Source organism: Diabrotica undecimpunctata, chromosome 9, assembly GCF_040954645.1.
Source record: "Diabrotica undecimpunctata isolate CICGRU chromosome 9, icDiaUnde3, whole genome shotgun sequence".
In the NCBI taxonomy this organism is placed as follows: Eukaryota; Metazoa; Arthropoda; class Insecta; order Coleoptera; family Chrysomelidae; genus Diabrotica; species Diabrotica undecimpunctata.
The window spans coordinates 87,667,527-87,686,126 of record NC_092811.1 but is presented as its reverse complement, the minus strand read 5'-3'; the positions used below and the strand labels follow the sequence as shown (position 1 = coordinate 87,686,126).

Genomic DNA, 18,600 nt, shown 5'->3' with positions numbered 1-18,600 from the left:
AGGAAAAGTGCACTAGTACGTTCCAAACTTGACTACGGCTCAATGGTTTACAAATCCCTCAAAAAAAAAAAGCGTACTTAAAAACAATAGATGTCATTCAAAATACACGTCTTTGAATTTCCTTTAGGCACAATACAATCCAAACCCTATACTGGGTGACTCGAGAGATCCCACTCACGTTTAGAAGATCTGTCTTTCTTTTGCTGCTCCAATATAATCCAATTGGCCTTTTCTTTACTGGCTCAAATTAATTAAGAATTACTTGAACAACGCAGCAAATATGGTAGCTGTTACAAAGTTTACACGGATACCTCCAAAAATAAAGAGAAAACTGGGGCAGCAATCTACTTATCAGATTACGCAGCAGCCTCTAAAATTAGATTCATTTACATACATACATTTCATACTGTTTACCATATTAAATACACTAGTTCTGATATTAAACATAAATAAAAATGGAAAACATCATTGTCCGAAAAGTCTATTACAATGTGGCAGGATATATGGAAGAACTGTCCTACTAAGCTGTACGAAAATTATATTAACCATCACAATATTCTAAAATTAAAAAATAGAAAAGAACATGTAAACTTCACTCGCCTTCAGATTGGCCATGCTTGGTTAACAAATGACTACTTACTGCAACGTGTGGCTAAACCTGTGTCTGACAAATATGAAAGTGTCTAAACGGTAAAATAATGTCAAAAAACTGTCAAACTTGAAGCACGGTTTTTTGAAGAAAATCTTAACAATTTGTCGATTTTGTCCATCGAAAGTAGGAGAGAGGTTCTGTCAAACTCATTTGAGGTTGAGGGTTGAGGCTATCTTCGGTTTCCGTGATTGGCTTTTGTGGAGAGAGGTTGTATTATAATAGTTCTGTTCCTATCTTTATAAACTTTAATTTAATTTTTAGTTGTATATAAATAATTTTTATTGTTTAAAATCAATTGGAAAAAAAAGATTTAAAGAGGTTTAATAATGGGGGATAGCACAGGGGGGGTTGGTCCAGATATAGAATGTAATATAAATTTAGACAAAACATTTGTAGGAAATAATGATAATTCGGAGACCACTAATCAACATGAGAGTAAAAAAGACAAAAAACAGTATTCTTATCAGTATACCGACACTGGCCCATTTGAGGTCTATATGGAATCAAAAAACAATAAGGTCGGAAATTATAGTTTTTTAAAGCTAGCAAAATATATACATGATAAGAAAATTGAGAATATACAAAAAATTCATAAAAAGGGTAAAAACCGAATTAGCGTTATTTTTAAGAAATGGGAATGTGCTAATAAATTTGTTTCAAATATAGAGATTAAAAATGATGGATATGAACTCTTTATTCCTGCTAATAAAGTAACTTGTAGGGGTGTAGTAAATAATGTTGATGCAAGTATTTCTGATGTTGAATTAATTAGTTTTTCGGGTACATCCTCAGTAAATATTAAAATTTTGGAGGTAAGACGTTTTAAAAGAAAATCAAAATATGATTCAGGCAAATACATAAATACAGAGACAGTTGCTTTTACCTTTTCAGGAAAACAAATTCCAAAAGAGGTTTCTATATATGGGATTCCCTTTAGGGTAAAGCCATATATGATTCCGGTGGTTCAATGCTATCATTGTTTTCGTTTTGGCCATACAAAAAATCAATGCAGAGGGGATAAAAAATGTAAAAATTGTGCTGATAAAGCACATGAAGGTGAATGTATGATGAAATGTCTCCATTGTAGTAGTAATTTTCATGTAAGTACTTTTAAAGAGTGTCCTGAATATGTCAGACAACAGAATATTAAAGCTGTTATGTCATTAGATAATCTCTCTTATTTTGAGCAAGTGAAAGGTATCCATATGTCTCCAATAAAAAGTTATCAAAAGAAAATACATTTAGAGTAAGCCAGGACGAATTTCCACCTCTATCAAATCAGGTTAATATACCTGACAGAATTCCAATTAATGAGCGATGGATAGAAAATATTCGAAGTAACCCAGAACAGTGGTTTAGCAAAAAAACAAAATAGCGGGAACAAAAATAAAAGAAAAATTAACGAGTCAAATAAAACTTATGACAGAGAGCTTCACAATCAGAATTTAATATCTCCAAATAGCAGATTTGAAGAGGGAACCTTCTCTGTTAGTTCTAAAATTCCTATCCCTGGATGTTCACGTACAGAACAACTAGAGAGGGAAACGGAAAAAATATTGAATGAAATACTAAAAAAACTGAATTGGAGACATAAGGAAGACCTAATCACCTACTTGAACAAGCTAATTACACATGAAACTTCAACAAATAGAAAATTATTAGATCTAGATGGATCCCAAGAATCCATACATCCTACAATGGAACATAAAAAGTTTAAACAGTAATTATAATAGTTTAAAGATTTTTATACACGATTTTAACCCTAAAGTAATATTATTAAATGAAACATGGTTAAAAATAAATCATCATTTTTATTTAAGAGGGTATAAAATACATCGATTGGATAGATTAGATGGTTATGGTGGTATTGCTACTGCTGTTGATAATAGTTTGGATCATAAAGTAGTATATACTTATAACAATAATAATAGTAAAATTCAAATTTTAGCAGTTAAAATAATTGATTGGGACATAACAATATTTAATATTTATATTCATCCTGGGGCAAAAATAGATTTAAATGGATGGGTTGGGCGAATAGAAAAAATCAGAGGCAATAAAATTATAATGGGTGATCTGAATGCACATAATGCACTTTGGGGAAGTCAGGTAACTACTAATGCTAATGGAAGAATAATTGCTGACTCTCTAGAGGATTTGGATCTAGTTTGTTGCAATGATGGAAGATCCACACAGATTACACTCCCAGGTCAGAATGCTTCAGCAGTAGATCTAACACTAATCTCCTCGGAAATAGTGAACAGATGTCAATGGGATGTGTTAGAGGACTCGGGTGGTAGTGATCATTTCCCAACGATGTGTAAAATCCAGACACAAATTCAACATACATCTATCCAAAAAAGTTACAAAAGAAACATTAAAAATGCCAATTGGGAAAAATACTGTTCAAAAATAGAAGAACTAATGAAAAGTGGGTGTAAAGAATATAGCACCTTTACGCAAATTATGGAGAAGGTGAGTGATGAAGAAATACCCTTTTTGGAAACAAAAAAGCACACAGGAAAAAAGAAAAGTCCTCCATGGTGGGACACGGAATGCTCAAATTTAATTAAAATGAGGAAAGAAAAAATCAAAAAATACAAAGAAGATGCAAGTACAGATAATTATATAGAAATCAAAAAAATCTTTGCCTATAGTAAAAAAATATTTAAAAATAAAAAAAGAAATAGTTTTAGATGCTTTTGTAATGGACTAAACAGGGACACTCCTCTAGCAGAAATATGGCGAACTGTTAAACAGTTCTCCACATATCAAAATGCAATAATTCCTGCCAAACTTCCCAGCAAACACATAGCTTTGGATATATTAAATAAATTGGGAATTGATATAACAGATCCAGAATTTACTGTTATCCAATCCAATGACAATGTGGAGGACATTTCCAGAGAGGAAATAATAAGTGTCATTAAAAAAAAGGATAAGGCTACTGGCTTAGATCTAATAACATATAGTATGATTGGCAGACTTCCTCCGGTAGCATTATAATCACTGTCAATAATATTTAATCAAATAATGAACAGAAAAGCTGGATTTCCACAAGAATGGAAAAACACTCTTGTTATTCCTTTCTTAAAACCCTATAAAGATCCATTATGTGCAGACAACTATAGAAATATTGCCCTAGAGTCATGTGTGGGCAAAATACTCCAAAATATAATTAAATTAAGAATTGAACAAATAATTGAAAAAAATTGTATATTGAATCCAAAACAGTTAGGATTTAGAAGAAATAAAGGGTGTAACCATAATTTAGCATTAACAATAAATTATATTAGAACAGGATTTAGTAAAAATTTAAATACAATCGCAATTTTTTTGGATATTAGTAGGGCATATGATACTGTCAATACGTTTTTGCTATATAAATATCTAATAAAGTATGGTATTCCAACAACCTATACAAACCTAATTATGCAATTCTTGCTCAATAGAAATATTTATATTAAAGATAAATCAAACAATATACTAGGCCCAATCCAAGCATCAACTGGATTGCCACAAGGGTCTCCTCTCAGTCCAATATTGTTTAATTTGTACTCTAAGTCTTTACATGATTTAATCAAACCTGAAATGGAGTGCTTCCAATATGCAGATGATTTTGTAATTCTGGTACAAGGGTCAGATATATATAAATCAATTAATTGCTTAAATACTTACTTACAAAAATTACAGGAGTGGTTTGAAACACACAACTTTAAAATCTCAGCACATAAATCAAAAGCAATAATATTTAGAAAAAGAGCTCAAGTTTATAACTTCCCCCACCTTATGTACCACAACATGGAAATCCCATGGAAAAATGAAATAAAGTATCTGGGGTTCCATCTACAGTGTAACTTGAATATGACAATTCAAATAAATGATATGATAGCTAAAGCAAACAAAGGAATTAATGTTATGAGAGCAATTTGTGGTACAAAATGGGGATCTGATCCAAACATTCTTTTAAGCTTATACAAAGGGATAGTAAGATCTCATTTAGATTATGCAGCCAATCTTTTAAATCCTTGCAGTAAAAGTCTGATGATGAAGTTGGAACAAGTACCAAATGTGGCCTTAAGGATTATAACAAATCTACGTTCTACACCAATTTTAATATTACAAGCGGAATGTTCAGTATCCACACTAAAAGTTAGAAGGGAAATATTGGCTCATAAGTATATATTGAAACAAATGTCTGAAAAAAATAACATAGTAATAAGAAGTTTAAATAAGTTAAATGAAGCTATAAACGCAAATAACCAATTTTGGAAGAATAAAGCTATACCAGACTACTCATTAGCATATACGGACATACTCAAAAAATCAAAAAATAAAATCCGATACAAAATTAATCCCATATATGAAGTAGAAAGAAAAATTCTTTTGTATCCTATTACAATTAATAGCCTAGAATATGAAAAATATGAAATTGAATCTAATGAAATGTTTTTAGCAAAATATGGTGGAATATATAGTAATCATACCTATGTATATACAGATGGATCTATCGACCCACAAACAAACCAATCTGGATTTGGAATTTATATACCACAGATTAATTACAAATTTTCATCAAGGCTCCATAATTACACACAAATCTGTACAACTGAAATGATAGCTATATATAAAGCTATCTCTGTGTGCATTGAGAAGGGGATCATGAAAGCAGTTATCTTTGCGGATTCAAAAAGTGCTTTATCCAAAATTTCCAGTCTCAAATGGGATCAAATGGATTACGTAACCATAATGACCAAAAAACTATTGGTAGAAGCTAATAATATGGGATTCTCGATAGGAATAGAATGGGTACCTGGACATCAGGGGATTAAAGGTAATGAGGTAGCTGATAGGCTGGCGAATATTGGGAGAGAATTAAGAGTACCATATAATATAAAAAATGTTAGTACAGATATCTTTTGCGTTACAAAAAAAGACATTTTAACACAGTTCTACAATGAATGGCATTCCCAAATTAAACATAAAGATCCAAACTATTGCAGATTGCAGTGTGATTTCCCCATAAAACCATGGTATGCCAAATGTGGGTATATGGGCAGAAATACCATAACAAATATTAATCGGTTACGTAGTGGACATTGCAAAACTCCTTGCTATCTCTACAAAATAGGTAAAACGGAAACACCGATATGTGAATGCGGAACCATTGGAACAGTGATCCATATCTTCTTTGAATGTCCCATAAACAAACACAAAAATATGGATCTGTATTTAGAACTAATAAAAGCAGGAGTAGAGAGTCCAATATCTTTACATAGTATTCTATATAAACCCTCTGAGAAAGTTATAAAAATAATTATTAAATTCATCAAATTTTTTCAAATCGATCTATAAAATTTTTTTTTTTTTTTTTATACTTGTCAAAATAACAAAATAAATCTAGAAAATACTGGAAATATCCTAACATACAAAAATGTACGTCCTTAAAATCCTTAATCCTAACCGAAGGTAGCATTACCCATAAACCTAATGTGACAATGTTTGGAAGCTACCCCCAAACGAGAAAAGTCTAATCTAACCTTAAATGAAGAAGATAAACAAATGGAAAAGCTAATCTTTCAGTATCACCCAGTTGTCAATTAGCAGTAAACAGTAACCTTAAATGAAGAAGATAAACAAATAATGGAAAAGCTGATCTTTCAGTATCACCCAGTTGTCAATTAGCAGTAAAAAGTAACCTTAAATGAAGAAAATAAATAAATGGAGAAGCTCATCTTTCAGTATCACCCAGTTGTCAATTAGCAGTAAAAAGTAACCTTAAATGAAGAAGATAAACAAATGAAAAAGCTGATCTTTCAGTATCACCCAGTTGTCAATTAGCAGTAAAGTAAACAGAAGTAGAAATTTATCCCTGGTTGTGCATTGCCTAGAGCAAGACGAGCATAACCTTACATGTACTGGGTAAATGATTATATAATCGAAACCCAAAAACAAACGAAGAAGAAGAAGAAGTAAAATATTGTTGATGACAGTGTCCCAAGTACGAAACTCTAAAAAGTGCTCTTGGAAAAGACAATAATAATTTTAGTTTAAGTCCAAATTTTGTAACACAATCCGAGCCCGTTATAACCCTGTAAGGTTAATGCGTCATGTAAAAAAATAAGTATATTAATAGAAAACTTTATGGGAGAAGAAATATTGTGACAGTAAATACTACAAGAGAACGTCAAAAGAAAAATAAAAAACGTGGGATCAGAGGTACTATCAAATATAGAGAAATTTATACGCCACGTCGATATAATTGCCAAGCTTTTAAAACAAGCAAGATAATAAGAATTCCAATACTAACAGAGCTATTTAATAGTTGTCTCCATAATAGCAAAATCCCTAAAGACTGGAACGGAAGTCTCGTAATACTCCTACACAAAAAATGGTACAAATGTGACTTTAAAAAGTATATACCTATATCGTTACTCAGTCAAGTGTACAAACTGTTTACTAGAACTATTCTGCCCTGCTAAGCTGAAAGGTCCTAACTGACAAAATTGCAATTTTAGTCCTAACGGTACTGGGTGGTAGCAAAAGGCATTCTTTATCTTCCTTTCAAAGCTGAGCTGTCCTATCTATCATTAAATAGCTGTTCTGAAGCGATGCTTGTTATCCTAAGTTCAAACTAAAACCTGATTACTAAGCATTACGTCCTATTTCATCTTCACAAACCTGAAGTGTCGTATTGTAACAGATAGGACTTGCAATTTGTTATGCTACCCAAAATCTAGCACGTCCTGAGTGACAGATATGACATATTCAGCATTGCACCTTTAAACAACATAACCTAAAAATCGAAAGTGTTTGTTATTATAAATGTTATTATAAAAATTATAACCTTAATAATAACCTATCCAATATTAACATTTAAACCAACGATAAGAAAATAGAAAACATAAATAAAATGTAGATTTGTAGAAAAAAAATGTCTATATGTCAATGATAATTGATAATAGGGCATGAGATATTCTCAGACTCACGACAGTGGCCCAAAAATTAACAAAACAAATGTACTGGCTGATTATTCAGAAGAATAAAAGCCAAAAAGAAGAAGAAGAAGAAGTGTTTGTTTCCTGTAATGTCAGTTTTTAGTGCAGAGAATTAAGAATTTGATTTATACCTCAAAGTAAGTATCGAATTAATCATTATTATTTATTGTGCCAGATAGTAGTACCTCCATGACTGTTTTAAGTACCTCTTATATTTAGTTCCGTTTTTATTTTCATTACATTTACTATGCTGAAGCTGAAACTTACGGTAGGTAAATATAACTGCAAAATCTCCAACATATAAAACTCGCTTAAACACTTTAATAATACATATAATCTTTTCTTGCAGTAGTTAGGTTAGAATAGTTATTTAGTAACCTCTTAACAGTGTATAAAGTAATGCTTTGTTTTATTCTAGTATGACCGCCAACGCTTCCACCAGCCGTGGCCGTCAAATGGTTAATCTTGTCTTAAATAGACAATTAAGAGAACGACTACATGTTAATAAAAAGCTTGTCAATACCAAAAATGTTAACAATGATCCCGACTACGATCCAAAGCAAGACGATTTTTGTATCGAGTCCTTGTCTGTAGAAGGCTGTGTCAGTAATGAAAATAGCGACTGCCTATTCCACACTCCAGCTATGTCTGATAATGAAAGTTTAGTCGAAGAAGATGCATCTGTTTATCAATTATTGAAGTCTATGGTCGACTACATGGCCACTTCATCCATAGACATTGCTGAAAACAATAACGCTAAGATGTACACCAAAAAGGGAACAATTAGAAAGAGAACAAAAAATAAAAAAAAGCACCTGGCGAAAGAAAAAAGCAGAAATTATCATCAGTATTAGGAACACACAAGCTCAACGTTTGTTTGTGCACGGTAATGTTAGACAACTAAACAAAAGAAAAAATACTGTTGCAACTGATTCGCGTCACAAATATTTATCTACGGGATGCTAACGGATTAGATATGCAAGTATGTAAAACTTTTTTCCTCGCCACGTTAGGCTATGACAAAAGTAATGATCGATTTTTGAAAAATATTAGAGGAACTGATAATAATAATACTATTGTTCCAAAACAAGACCAACGAGGACACCGACCAGCTCTGAATTTTATTGACAAACAACCGATCGTTGAACATATTATAAAGTCTTTTCGACTTACCGTATCTCATTATCGTCGGGAGCATGCTCGAAATCGTCTATACTTACCATCGGATATTTCAATTACAATGATGTACAATGACTACAAGATAAAGAATCCTAATTATCAGGGTAGTTATGAGCTCTATCGTCAGGAAATTGCAAAACTCAACATATCGTTTGCACAACTTGGTTGTGAAGAGTGCTTCCAGTGTGCATCATATGATCTCCATAAAACCGAAGCCAATCATATTAATCCAACAGAAAATTGTGTAGTGTGTGAAAACTATGTATCTCACAGAAATAAATATTTTACGGAAAGAGTATGAAAGAGATGCGGAATCGCAACTAAAATCATCAGATCTCATAGTTTCAGCAGATCTTCAGAAAGTGATAATGCTTCCAAGAGCAGATATGTTTAAAGAAGTCATTTTTAATAGGCGCATAATTGCTTTTAATGAAAGTATTGTTGGTGTCGGGAAAGGTAGAAACGTCCGTCCTTTAGGAATTCTGTGGCACAAGAAGGAATATCAGGAAGAAAAAAAGAAGATATAGTGTCTACTTTCTACGCATTCTTCCTAAAAAACAAGGATAAACAATCCATAACAGTTTGGATGGAGAATTGCTCGGGGCACAACAAGAATTGGTGTTTGTTTAGATTTTTTGTCTATATAGTCAATGCTACAGAACTTAACTTAAAACAATTAACCATAAAATACTTTGAGCGTGGATACACGTTTATGTCCGCGGACCATTTTCACCACCAGGTAGAAAAATCATTAAAGAGGGCCAAAATTGTTTGGGATTTTAATGACTATGTTCAATGTGTTCTAAATTTAACAAAACAGACCGATGTTGTAGTATTAGAGATTAGAAATTTCTATGAGTGGTTAGATTTCAGTTCAAAATACAAATTACAAATGTTAACATCACGCTGCTATCTCAATAATATTTCTCTCGCAATTTTTACGAGGGGAGAGAAAACATTAAAATATAAAAACTCATATGACACAAAACATTTGACAGAACTGAGCTTTTTAACTGCTAAAACTTCTGAACTTAAAACTGGTATGACACTTCCATCTCCACGAACATCTAACTAAGGGATTAGTCAAGCGAGAAAGCAAAATTTGCTGAATAACCTGCAAGCTATAATTCCAGCCAACAGGAGAAATTTTTGGGAAGAACTACCGGTAGGCGATGCACCTGAAGAGGACGAAAATAGAGAATTTTTAGTTTTTTTACATTAGAGGATTGTATTAAGTTTTTATATATATAAAAAAATGTTTTGTTATAAGTGTAATAAAGGTTCGTTATAAAAAATCTTGTCCTATCTGAAATTTTTAATAAAATCCTAAGCTAAACCGTCCTATCTATCAAAACTCATGTAAGCCTTAAACTAATTACTTCCGTGGATAATCCACATACATTGTATATACACAAATCAAGTTCATTCAAGATTACAGTTTGATATTAATATTACGGATGGCGCAGCAAACTAAAGTTAATTGCATTTTTCTCAAAATAGCACAATTGGTAGATAGGACCTTTCAGCTTAGCTGGGCAGTATTAATAACTGATTGACTCACAAAATGGTGAGTTACCAACATTAATGGCAACAAGTTAAACCACCTCAGATTCGCTGATGACATAGTGATTATAGCTAGCACATTCGACAAATTACAAACAACGGTGGAGAATAAATATGACAAAAAAAAAACACTGACAAACGGAGACGACACCAGACGTGTAACTATAAACGCAAAAAGATAGAACAAGTCCAAGAATATATCTACCTAGGCCAAATTGTGAAACTTAATAAAGCGAATCAAAGTGAGGAAATCACTAGAAGAACAAGACTGGTATGGGCAAGATTTGGAAAACTTTGTTGGATAGATACTAAAGAATCGCAAAATACTTCAATACTTAAAGTGCAAAGTGTTCAACTTAAGCATTTTTCCTATCATGGCATATTGATGTTAACCCTGGATCCTACCAAGGCAAATTTAAACAAAATAGTCAGAACAGAAAGGAGCAATGGAAAGATCAATGTTAGGTATATGACTGTCACATAGAAAGAAGAACGACTGGCTAAGATCAAAAACAAAAGTCCAGGATATCACAACCAAATTTGCCAAACTCAAATGAAGCTTCGAACAAAAAGACCATCGTTAAAACTTCACAAGATATTGTTCTGAAGCTATTTTATTGTGGCATCTTAATACAGTTACTATTTTTATTGGGAATAAGTTACAATTTTAGTTTAAAATAGGTTTATTTTTGACGTTTCGATTTCCCTTTCGGAAATCGTTCTCAAAATATAAAACATTAATAATTTAAACAAATTTTGTTTTTTGATACTTGGTGAAAAATTCTTATAATAATTTAATTTTATCTGAATTGTCCTTTATTGATAATTTAGACATACGTGTTTACATATTTGAGATCTATCAAATTCTTTATTTTTAATATACCTAAGATTGATGTTCTCCTCTAAGAACGAATTTTAGTTAGAGCAAGTAATTTTGACTCTATCGTATAAGGATTTAATTATTCCTTTTTTAAAACTGATGTTGTGATTAAATTTGTAATTTAGATATCTCAGATGTAAGTTAGGGGTTGAGAACAACCCCACAGAACAGGTGATGCAATTCAGATATCTGGGCATAGATATATCAAGCAGACACGACCCAGTAAAGGACCTAAGGAGTCAGATCAACAAAGCATCCGCATTGTTGGGATATCTGCGGGAGATAGTCTGGTCAAATCCGTATATGCACACAGATAGTAAAATTAGAATCTTAAAGACTTGCATACGACCGATCATGACATATGGCATAGAAGTGCGCGAAGATACCAAAAAAACGAAACAGATGCTAAGGGTTGCCGAGATGAAAACCCTAAGAACAATAGTGGGCAAAACAAGAAGAGACAGGGTCAGAAATACAAACATTAGAGAGCAGTGCAAAATTCAAGATATTGTAAGATGGAGAAGGCAGCGTAAAAGGATGTGGTACAGTCATGTAAGACGAATGGATGAGAATAGACTTTCAAAAATTACCCTAGAAAACAACCCGCCCGGTTCAAGACCTCCCGGAAGACTACCTAAAAGATGGAGGGATAGTTGGCAATCTACCTCCCAGGAAATTAACCAGAGGCTGCTTCAGAATTAAACAGATCGAAAGATCTCCAAGAAGTAGAAGAAGAAGGAGATATCTGTTCGTGTGTGTTGGTTTTTTATAGACCTGAGTCTCATATCCAGTATCGTTGTGTGAGATTAAACCATCCAGGAAAGGTAGTGTCTTACTTTAATGAGGTGTAATTGATCTTCTTCAATTATCAATCTTCTTTGATATTTTATTTAATAATCTTAAACTTGAATAAAGTTCTATATATTTTGTTTTCCAAAGGCTTGAATTTACCTTGTCTGCTGGAAGGATAATTATGAAGTCGTTATTTTTTTTTTAATTCTTACTGCCTTTAGTTCCTCGTTTATTATTTTTTGTTTTATTTTATTTTAGACTTTTCCAATATAATTTTACATAATACTCTATATTCTCTTGTTTCGTGGGTTGGTAAATATTGAGATATTTTCTTCACTCATATTTTCGTCCAGCATATTAGATAACGTCAATAGAAATAATAGCATATTCGCTACAGTGGTCAATTTATCAAATAGACATTTAAATGCAACGCAGAGTTAAATACTCTCAAAGGGTTTAAACTTTGCTGTTACTCATCGATCTATCAAAATTAAACATAATTAGCGTGGTGGAGATAATTAGCAACTGTGATAATGGATAAAATTCAATATGAAAACAAAATTAAAGACCTAATTACAAACGGAGCTTATACATCATTAACAAAGGATACAACGAAGCCTTTGGAAAACAGAATATATGGAACTTTATTTAAGTCTAAAGGTTATTTAACAAATTATTAAAGAAGACTAATTACACCTCATTACAGCAAGACACCTCATTTTTGTGAAGTACCGAATGTTCATAAAGCGAATACATCACCCAGACCTATTTGCAGTACCATGAATTCTTCGTGTAGTTAACTGTCAAAATTTTGATTAAGTATTATATAACCATTTGCAAATAAAAATGACACATTTATAAAAAATACAGGACATTTTCTAAATAAATTATCAAATATTACATTTAATTCAAATAATATTTTAGTAAGTTTTATAAGTTTTGACATAAATAGTTTATTTACAAATCTGCCAATAGATAATATTTTGAAAAATAAAACAAAATTAGAAATTGATAATACAATGGCAACTAGAACAAGACTAAATGTATCAGCTGCAATGGAGTTATTGACATTATGTAGGGGAAGGTGAGGTAAAATGGGATACTTGGGTAAAACGGGATAGTGCCTCTAGCGGCCTACCAATGGAGTCCGCCGCGGTGAAAAATACTTAAAATATTCGTCTAATGCGCCTTGGCTTGTAGTTCGAACGCGCCGTAGTTCAAACACCCGACCTCGTGCTCAAACCAAAATATGTGTTTTGACAGGTGCCTGATGTAATTTTCGGGTCCCACGTTTTAAGCTGTAACTTTTGTTTTAAACAAGTTTTTGAAATAATTTTTGAACTAAGATGATGTCTAGTGCCCTGCGCATAATGTAAATAAGTTTTTTGAGTGAACCAACTCATATTGAGCATACAAGGTAAGTTTTTTTTTAAACAGCATGTGGGGTAAAACATGAAATACCCGGGTGGGCTAAAATGGGATATCCCGTTTTACCCCTTATGTGAAAATTCTGTAGTTAAAACACTTTTAAAAGCAAAAATATTCAAGTTTGTTTAGGGTAATATAAGAATAAACTTAGAAGAATTGTTTTTGTTTCAGATGCCTAAAAATTACCAACGAAAGACTGAGCGTCAAAAATGGTCTGAAAAATCTATGGCCAGCGCTCTGGAAGCATTAGAAAAAGGAACTTGTGGATTTCTAAAAGCATCCAAAAAATCAACAATGGAAAAGTTCCAAAATCAACATTGGAAAGAAGGTTTAAAGGAAGAAATAAATCCGCAACAGGTCATTCTAAATTACTTGGGAGCCGACTGCCTACATTTCCTCTAGAGTTGGAGCAGCAATTGGTAACATATGCAAAGAATATGGAAACTATGATGTTCGGTCTTACAACTCATTCCATCCGTAGCTTGGCATATCAGATGGTAGAGAAAAACATCAAACATCATTTCAACAAAAACACCCAGTTTCATTATTTTTTGACATTTTGGAGCCTCTTCAAGAAAAAATGAACTTCCCACCCTCCCGTATTTTTAACGTTGACAAAACAGGGATTACAACATTTCAAGGTCGTCCATCAAAAGTGATTGCTGTCAATGGTAGAAAACAGGTCGGCACCCTAACATCTGCAGAACGAGGGGAGCTTTCTACTGCTGTAATCTGCATGAGTGCTAGTGGCATATTTGTTCCTCCTATGATCATAATTCCCAGAGTTCGTATGAAGCCGCAGTTCTCGGAGGGTGCACCGCCAGGAACCTTAGTCGTTACTGATAAATCTGGTTGGATGCAGCTTAACTTGTTTGAACCATGATTTGACCATTTTCTTTATCACACTCAATCATCAAAAGAAAACCCATCTCTCTTAATCTTGGATGGCCATAAAACCCATACACAAAATATTGCTATTATTGATAAAGCACGTGAAAATGGAGTGACAATAATTTGCCTACCTTCTCATACGAGCCATAGGATGCAGCCATTGGATGTTTCCTTAATGTATCCGTTAAGTACATTTTATACGCAAGAAATAGAAGTGTTGCTGAGACATCATCCAGGGCGATGTGTAACTATCTCAGAGGTACCTCACCTATTTGGAAAAGCTTACCTACGAGCATCTACTCCATTAAATGCCATTAATGGTTTCCAAAAAATGGAATGGCTTCATGAGCCAAATATTAAAGAAAGCATATCCTTCTCCGAAAAAAGTCAATCCAAAAATGACCAGCCTGTCGAAGAACAAGTTACTCCAGAAAGACAAAATAATCAATCTTCCAAAGATTTGCTTATGGACATGCCCTCAACAAGCACTGGTTTAGGTCTATTCTCTCCGGAACAAGTTGTTCCCTATCCAAAAGCACCTCAAAAACAAATTAAGCAACAGAGTAAAAATAAAGGTAAATCTCTCATATTAACAAGCACCCCTTATAAAGAAGAATTGGAGACATCTCTAGCTACGAGAAACCTAAAAGTTAATGTTAAAAATGTTAACTCAAAGACTAAGATTAAGTCACTAAAGCAGAAAACCGTAAAAAAGAAAATACTTCCAAGAAGATTAAAAACAGTGACAGTAGTGCAGATAAGGAATGCTTCTATTGCAACAATAGATATTCTTTAGACAAAAAAGGAGAAGGCTGGATACAATGCTGCAATTGTAAAAAATGGGGACAGGAGGCTTGTGCAGGAGCTGATAGCGATGATGATGTATTTATTTGCGAAAATGATAAAGAAGAGAGAATAATATTTACCGTGGAAAAGGAATTTATTAATATTACCTTTTCTGGATGTTTTAATTTCAAAGAAAGATACTGGATACGAGACTCAGGGGTATTAAACAGGTAATCATTAAATCCTTATACGATAGATCCATTACTTGAAAATTCGTTCTTAGAGAACAAACATTTGTTTTCATGTGTTTATTAAAAATTGATTATCCTTTGGGGTGTATTCTGTGACACTTCCGTTAAATTTTAGAGGCCTCTAAAATTTTAGCGCCCACTAAAATTATTTTTGTATTCTGTAACTTATGTATCCGTTAAAATTATAACCTAAACCGTTAAAACTCCCGCTAAAACAGAATGTTTTGGAGGATGTCAAAACTTGTTCTCTAATTTTTAGCAGTCCGTTAAATATCATTTGAATATTTTTGTTTGGTTAGGTTTATATGATTATTAGTTTGTTATTTATATATTATAGTGCAGATAAACAATTAAAAAAGACAAATGGTTTTTTATGATATATTTGGCGAAGCTCTAGTTGATGAAATAATAAATAATAATGAAAGGTAACTCTCAGTTTACTTTATAATCCATGTGTTATACCTATAACAAAATTCAATATTTTTATTCTTTTTGTAGAGCTGAATTCAGACTACATCAAAAGATAATCCGAGATATGATCAATCCTTTCTCATAACACATGGACTTTTCAAAATTCATTTAGGATTAATTTTGAATTCCTGTTAGACTTTTATTTTCTTCTAAAAAAACTTATCAAAAACTCTTTTTGAGATTTTGTTGTTCGTGGAGCACGAGACATAATAAAATTTTATTAAAACGAAAATAAAGCCAACGCAAACACAAATAAACTGAAATATATTTTCAATAATAATAAAATAATAAGTTAAGCAGACTGTCCTTCTCCTTTCTTAAGTTTTTGGCCTCCAACACTTAGTTTTTGGTCAATTTCTACCTTACAAGTAGTTTAAACATGATCAACGTGCGACGTTGCCGGATCTGATTGAAAACCTTTTAGAGGATTCCTCTAAAAAAATATATTTTAGCTGTCCTCTATAATATTTCTTTATAGAATGTCAATGTTACCTAAAACTTTAGGAGGACCGTTAAAAGTTAAATTTTAGAGGCCTCTTAAATTTAACGGAAATGTTACAGAATACACCCCTTCGTTTATAAATAAGGAATTTTTAAAAATCGACCGCATGGAACAGAACAACTTAGAACGGGAAACTGCAGCATCAACAAGGAATAATACAAGGAAAATAACAATACTATGCATGGAAGGATTAGAAAAACTTAAAACGATAGGAAATAAATTCAACATTTTAACAAACTTCAAAATAACAAACACATTATAATCTATTTTATTTAAAACTAAACCTAACAATGAACAAAAATACCAAAGAATTGTATTTATAAAATACTTTGTGAATGCGATCATTTTTATTTAGGTGAAAAATCAAGACCATTGAATGTTGGAATGAGTGAACATTTCTTATATTAAAAATAGAGAATTCGATAGATCTTAAATATGTAAACACGCATGGGAAAATGAACATAGGGCTTAAAGAAATGATTCAAGTATAGTTAAAAAAGAAACAGATGGCAAAAATGAAACAATACAAGAAACGACTCTAAATACGCTAATTGTAGGAGTGTAGGGTAAATTTAGTAGGATCTGGTTACCCATATTAAAAGAGGAAATCAATAAAAAGAAAATACCACTATTAGTAAGTCAATAACATATCCAGGATACATCATTTATGTTTTTAAATAACATACATATAAAATCAGAGTTTGGTGTTTATTGAGAGTAAATTAAATGTAAGACCAAATACTTACCATGTCGGGATAGTAAGACATATTGCCTATTGTCACCTGTATTATTTAACATATACTCTTAAAACATCTTTAGCCTTGGACGAATTAGAAGATGGGATTGCTGTAAATGGCCAACTTATAAACAATATTAGATATGCAGACGATACAGTGTTGCTGGCAGATAGTGCGCAGGGGCTCCAAAGGATGGTGGATAACGTTGTAGAAACATGTAACAAATACGGCCTAAAACTAAATTGCAAGAAGACAAAAATAATTATCATTAGTAAGAACAACAACATAAACACCCTAATTACAAAAGGCGATACACCGTTAGAAAGAGTGAAAAAAATATGCTATTTGGACTGCAATATTAAGAATACTTGGGATCACAGTTACGGAATAAAAACTCGTATTGAAAAAGCCAGAAGCTATTTCAACAGCCTTAGGAAGATTCTCTGCAACTTATCTTTAAGTATCAATATACGCATAAGAATTCTTAGATGTTACGTCTTTAGTGTCCTTCTCTATGAAGTAGAAAGCTGGAGCGTTACAGAAGATGTCATAAAACGATTAGAGGCATTTGAAATGTGGTGCTACCGACGTATGTTGAGGGTCTCATATATACACCACACAAGTAACATAACTATTCTTCAGAGGCTTAGAAAAGACAAAGAAATGATTATCACCATAAAAAACAAAAAATTGGCTTACTTCGGCCACATCATGCGTAATGATAAATACCGACTTCTACAGTTGATTCTACAAGGTAAGATTAAGGGTAAGAGAGACCCTGGACGTAGACGTATATCCTGGCAGGCCAATCTTAGGAAGTGGACTGGTCTAACGTCAACTGATCTATTTCGAGCTGCTGTGAATAGAATAAGATGGGTCAATATGGTCGCCAACATTCCTAGAAGATAGGTCCATTTAGAAGAAGTCGGGATAGTATTATACGTTTTTGTTTTGTTTTTTTCCTTATAATTTACTATGGAATCACTAACAGGAGAATTTTACTGTCATCATGGCATGTGGTTGTCTTTTTAGGGACGAATCACAAGGTATTATTTTTCTGATGGGTATTCTCGAGTTAAAGTTGATTTCATGTAATCGAATCAACTATCTTATAATAAAGTCGTCTCAGGAGCGCAACTCAACAATATTGGCTAATTTATTAGTGTTTTGTATTTTGACAAAGATTTTCTGAAATGGAAATCGACTCGACAAAATAAACTTTGTTTAGGACGAGATCGATGAAAGTAGTTAAGAGAAGCTTACGTCAAAAAATGGACGCTAGAAGGCTAAGAAGAAAAAGAATAATGTAAAAAATAAAATTTTGGCAGAGAATTATATACTACAGCTCTTATGAATTTTAGGGAGAAGTGCTACCAATAGAGAGATCAGAATATTCCAATATTGAGAAATCTTTTAAAAAACCTTCTGTTTACAATAGTGATGAACTTTGATAAAAGTTTATGCTTAATA

At 32.5% G+C, this 18,600-nt stretch overlaps 1 protein-coding gene across 2 annotated transcripts in view; it reads right to left on the bottom strand.

Moving 5' to 3' along the window:
* The window catches only part of LOC140450234 (uncharacterized), a 584,309-nt gene that overhangs the window by 520,193 nt on the left and 45,516 nt on the right, over window positions 1-18,600 (bottom strand). The gene's annotated exons all lie outside the window — the stretch shown is intronic.